The 6000-nt window shown below is 45.2% G+C and overlaps 1 protein-coding gene and 1 non-coding gene across 2 annotated transcripts in view; both read right to left on the bottom strand.

Moving 5' to 3' along the window:
* Nucleotides 1-6000, bottom strand: part of METAP1D (methionyl aminopeptidase type 1D, mitochondrial) — a 79617-nt gene that overhangs the window by 60603 nt on the left and 13014 nt on the right.
* On the bottom strand, nt 1652-1723 carry TRNAV-UAC (transfer RNA valine (anticodon UAC)). Its single transcript has one exon. It is a non-coding gene; the product is annotated as a tRNA-Val (tRNA).

The following is a 6000-nucleotide window of genomic DNA, read 5'->3' as shown; positions in this document are numbered from 1 at the left end:
TCTCCTCTCTCCTCTCACACACTCCAACGACTCCTTTCCTGGGTCCTGGTTCGGGCAAGGACTGTTGGTTAGAAAATCTGCCAAGGTGGCTGAGGAGATAATTGGGGCAAGGGTGGGGATGCAGATGCACGGATGCTGGGCATGAGGAGACCAGGTGGTCAGCCAGGGTTTCCCAGGCCCCTGTGGCAGGAGGGGGTAGGCCTGAACTAAAGGCTGGGGCCGCCAAAGCAGGGGACAAAGGCCGAGTCCTGCTGATCGCCAGCCGGAGCACACACACTTCAGCCACCCAGAAACACTCTGTGGCCTGGATGGGGTCTGAGAGTTGCCAGTTGGACATACTGACCTAGACAACCAATTAAGGCATGTTCAAGGTCTGCTGAACAGAACAGTCTTTTAAACTAGGCTAAATCCCCTCTTCAGGGTTGCTGATTTTTCTCCCCCTAAATTTTCCAGATTTATAATCATAGTAAGAACTAGAAGACAAATCAGACAAGGGTACTGAAAAATCTGATGTACACTGAACATTAGAGTTAATGTACTGTTGGAAACAAACCAGGTGCCTGGTGAACACTGAGGGATCTAGTAGGTATGCTTGATGAGAATCTGTGCTGGGAAGGAATTTAAGATCAAGGTCAGGAATGATTAATATGCATGAAGGAAGTCATCAACATTTAAGGACAAGCAATATGAATCTCATTAAATCTTCAATCGCTTCCTATTGCCTGAAGGAATTGGTGATAGTCTAATGATTAAAGCAATAACATTAAAGTAGAAAACAGTATTAGAAAATTAATCTGACTTTTATAAAAGAAGCTAGCACAAAGCACCAATCCACCTAAGAGACTTGACAAGACTCTCCTCAGCAGCTGTGATTTTTCTCTACTGGTGAAAGAGACTTCTGGGGGCTTTCTTTTTTTTAATCGAGGTAATTGATAATCTTTCATATGCTTCCCAGTGGGCCATCGTACTGCTGTCTGGCTGTTTGTCATGTCTCCCACTTACTCACTGTATCACCAGAACACACCTCCCTCGGCCCCAGCCTTCTCCTGCTGTGTCGCTCACTCACATTTCTGATTGCAGCACCCCTGTGCTCACTCGGCAATACCCTGAACAGCTGCTATTCATGGAGCATAAAGTAGGGGAGAAATGACAGAAGACAACAGAGGAGCTGTTTTTGTAACATCAATTCTTAGAGGGGCTGGTTTTCAGCTGGACCAGCCAGTTGGCAGGGAGTCCGGTGAGGGTGTTCTTTTCATCCGTGACCTATTTCTATTTGATCTTATAGGAAAATCACAATCTTACTGATGACAGAGACAGGGTATGTGATGCCCCAAATTCAGAATTATCACAATGCTGAATAGAAGGATAAACAAGTGTGATGTGCAGACTCCAAATGTGAGAGATAAAAGGATCCCAAATGTTCATTTTCCTAAGTTAATATTTCAGTAATTAATAAGCTTTCTCTCGGAGATGTGGAAGGAATTTTTAGAAATCATGGTCCTATTACTAGTAGCCCTCCTTAGGAAAAAGTCATTTTAGAAATGCCAATTCTACCTAAATGGTGGACTGTGAGTGACTTTTACTTTCTTCTTTATACTTTTTTTTTGTTTGTTTTTGTTTTGGTGGCACCACTCAGCTTGGGGGATCTTAGTTCCCTGACCAGGGATTGAACCCAGGCCACGGCAGTGTAAACGCCACGTCCTAACCACTGGACCACCAGGGAATTCCCTCTTCTATATACATTTTTATAATATCTTTTTAAAAAACATAAATTTATTTATTTGTTTTTATTTTTGGCTGCGTTGGGTCTTCGTTGCTGCATGCGGGCTTTCTCTAGTTGCAGCAAGTGAGGGCTGCTCTTCGTTACAGTCTGTGGGCTTCTCATTGCAGTGGCTTCTCTTGTTGTGGAGCATGGGCTCTAGGCACGTGGGCTTCAGTAGTTGTGGCATGTGGGCTTCAGTAGTTGTGGCTTACAAGCTTAGTTGCTTCGCGGCCTGTGGGATCTTCCTGGACCAGGGCTCGAACCTGTGTCCCCTGCATTGGCAGGGGGGTTCTTAACCACTGAGCCACCAGGGAAGCCCCACTTTTATAATATCTTAATATTTCCACTACGAATACAGTTGACCACTGAACAACCCGGGGGTTAAGGGTGCTGACCCTCCTCGCAGGAGAACATCTGCAAATAAATAGTCAGCCTTCAGTATCTGTGGACCATGTAGCATTGTAGTATTTACTATCAAAAAAAAAATCCATGTATAAGTGGACCCATGCAGGTCAAATCCGTATGGTTCAAGGGCCAACTGTAGTTATTAAGGGCTTATTATTAAGAACTGTGTGGTAGCCAAGGTGGTCGCCAATGACCCAGCCTCTTGGCATCCACACCCTGGTCCGCTACACTGTACTGGTCTGTGGGAGCAGGGGGATGGGATGTTACTTCTGAAATTAGGTTATAAAAGACTGCGGCTTCTGCCACAGTGGGCACTCTGGTACCGTCCTTGGATCACGAGTCTGGAAGAAGCAGGCTGCCATGTTGTGAGCAGTGCAATGGAGAGACACAGGTGGCAAGAAAGTGGCCTTCACAAGGAACTGAGGCCGGCCAAGAACCATGTGAGTGAGCTTGGCAGTGGGTCCTCCAGCCCCAGTCAAGTGCTGGGATGACTACAGCTCCCACCAATAGCTCAACTACAACCTCATGAGACCTCCTAAGCCATAGGCCCCCCAGCTAAGCTACACCCAGATTCCTGCCCCTCAGAAACTGTGACATAGAGTTTGTCATTTGGGGTAATTTGTTACACAGCAGGAGGTAACTAATACAGCTGCACAGGTATCATTTCTTTAATCTTCATAATAGCCTAGTAAGGTAAGTACTTGTCTCAACTCCATTTTAAAAATGAAGAAACTGAAGCCTGGATAGGTTAACATGCCCAAGGTTCCATAACTAGTAAGCAGCAGCATCAGGATTCGAACCTAAGGAGCCTGATTTGACAACCCACACTCTTAGCCTCTCTTTATACAGCCTTCCTTGTATTACTTTTATAATCAGAAAATATATTTTCATTCACAGAAAAAGAAATTCCCACTCGTCCTTCACTCCTGTTGTAGAAGTAGAGATACTCTCACCACTTCCAAGGGGAATTTTCCCCCTTCTCCTCCTTCTATTCCTTTTCACCTCTTTCAGGGCTGCTCTCTCTCCAGGAAGCCCCCTGCTCTCCAGAATTTCCCGTGGTCCTTGTTCCTTACCAGTTGCCGTCCTTCCCTCTGCGTCTAAACATAGCCAGGACCTCTATGTCAAAACCAAAATGTACGTCCACACAAAACTTGTACACAAATGTCCACAGCAGCATTATTTGTAAGAGTCAAAAAGTGGATATAACCCAAATGTCCAACAATTGGTGAATGGATAAACAAAATGTGATATCCCATTCAGTAGAATATTATTTGGCAATTAAAAAAGGGATGAAGTACTGATACATGCTTCAACATGAATAAATCTTGAAAACACAGTCCTAAATGAAAGAAGCCAGTCATAGAAGACCACACATTATGTGATTACACGTATTTGAAATGTCCAGAATAGGAAATCTATAAAGCCAGAAAGCTGATTAGTGGTTACCTAGGGCTGGTGAGGATAGGGGGATTGGAGAGTGACTACTAATGGGTAAGAGGTTTCTTTCAGGGGTGATGAAAATATAAAATTGATGGTGGTGATGGTTGCACAACTCTGAATACACTACCTACCACTGAATTGTAAACTTTAAATAGGTGAATTGCATGGTCTGTGAATTATATCTTGATGAAGTTGTTGTTTAAAAAGAGAACCGGGCTTCCCTGGTGGCGCAGTGGTTGGGAGTCCGCCTGCCGATGCAGGGGACACGGGTTCGTGCCCCGGTGCGGGAAGATCCCACATGCCGCAGGAGCGGCTGGGCCCGTGAGCCATGGCCGCTGGCGTCCGGAGCCTGTGCTCCACAGCGGGAGGGACCACAGCAGTGAGAGCCCAAAAAAAAAAAAAAAAAAAAAAAAAAAGAGGGAACCAAGAACCTCCACACTTCTCTGCAGCCACCACCATCACTTTTCATCTCTCCTTCCACTGCTAAAATTTTGGTCTAAGTCTCTATGACCTCCAAGTGGCCAATTTCACTGACCCTTACTGAGTCATCCCCAAATTTCCTCCTGAGCCTCTTTTCCTGACTAGGTTCTCTGTTTCTGCCAACTCCCTCTTTTCTGCTCTGACAGCTCCTCTCCTTCCTCAGGTCCCCTTTCTAACCACCAGGTCCTGATTCCTCCTTCTCTGTATCATTTCTCTTGCATCCATCTCTCCCTTTCCATCCTGCAGACAAGGCACTAATTCAGGCCCCCATCACTTTGTTTCCACCAATATTTCCCAAATGATACGATAGCTTTCCCTCTTCAATACATCCAGGGCACCACCAGCTGCAGGTTATTTCACTTATTTATCAAAAACCTTCATCAGTCTCTGCTGCCTATAAGATAAACCCTAAGCCGACCTTCAACATTCTCATCACCTGGCCTTAACCTGTATTATTAATCTTCCTCTTCATAACTCTTCTACGCAAACTCTCAGCTCCAGCCAAATCCTCCATTCCAGAACCCTCTGAACAGGTCTTGACTTTTCCTGTATTCACATGGTTTCCCCACCGCTGCCCTGCTTTACCTCCTTAGGAATGCCCCTCCATCATCCCTCCGCCTCTCTGCTGACCACCTTACTCATCCTTCAAGGCCCAATTCTGTGAAGTGATCAGCCCCAAATTATCTTTCCTTCCTCTTTCTCCCAGAGCACTATCATACTGTTTTGCATTGTTATAGGTATTAGGCTTCTTTCTCCAATTAAACTAAAAACCATCTAACCCAGTTCAGAAGTCACCTCCGTGGTGAAACTCCAGACTACTACCCCCAAATCTTCCAGTTCCTCACTTCTAATTCCCATTATACCTGTTCTTTGCTCTTGCTGGAAATTCTCGTCTTAGGACAACTCCTTTCCCCCCCCAACCAAACTATCAGTCTCTTCCCTTTTTACTTCTATGTTCTAGATTATTCATTGTAATAATAATGAGCCCAGAAACAAACAAAATAGACAAGGTCCATGACCTTGGGAAACTTCCAGCCTAGGCTAGACTCTAGAATGCATTAATTCAACCCCCCTCTTGCTAACCCCCCACTCCCCTTTTCTCTTCCTCCCTGGTCCTTCCAGTGCATCCATCTGGAAAATTCCAATCAATCCAACTATCTACCTTTACTCTTTTATACACACAGGATGATGCCCATTTGGAGAAAATCACACAGTGGCAATGAATGGGGTCACTACAGATACACGGCCTCTAATTTCACTTGGATCTCAACACTGCTGGGCAATCCTTCTATTATCCCTTATCATTTTTTCTTCCTATTTCCCAACCCCCTACCTCATTTCATCTCTAATCTCTGCAAAAATGTACAGAAAGAAACAGAAGTAATTGGGGGACGAGGAGCTTCAATTTTCTGTCTCCTCTCCCAGCTGAAAAACTATCTACATGCACATCTATCATTTCCTCCATCCCTAAGGGAGCAGGAGTCTGGTATCTTTACCCCTTTTCACACACATGCTTCAGTTGTCCCATTCAGGTAGTCCCCAAATGCTATACATTTTACTGCCAAAAGAAGCATCTCCAACTGGCTACTCCCTAGCTCTCACCCTGCTTGCTTGCCATATTAAACCAGCTGAGATCCCAGAAGGCTGCACAGGCTCTCACCCCTCTCTGCCTTTGGACAAGAGGCCTCTCTGTTTCTAGACTCCTTCATCTGACCAGGCCCTCCTTGCACTGGAGGACTCAGCCTAGTCTTCTCCTCCTCTGTAAAGGTGAAGGCGTGTCGGTCTCTACGGGATGATCCCATTGCATCATATGCTTACCTCTATCTGTGCATCCTTCTTATTCTGTGGCAAAATTGATTTACATGTTTGATTCCACCAAGGACTGTGAACTCACAGGACAAGAACTGTGTATT

Source organism: Neophocaena asiaeorientalis, unplaced genomic scaffold, assembly GCF_003031525.2.
Source record: "Neophocaena asiaeorientalis asiaeorientalis breed wild unplaced genomic scaffold, Neophocaena_asiaeorientalis_V1.1 scaffold96, whole genome shotgun sequence".
Taxonomy (NCBI): domain Eukaryota; kingdom Metazoa; phylum Chordata; class Mammalia; order Artiodactyla; family Phocoenidae; genus Neophocaena; species Neophocaena asiaeorientalis.
Note: the sequence above shows the minus strand (reverse complement) of the source record. Positions and strands in the feature narration are given on the sequence as shown.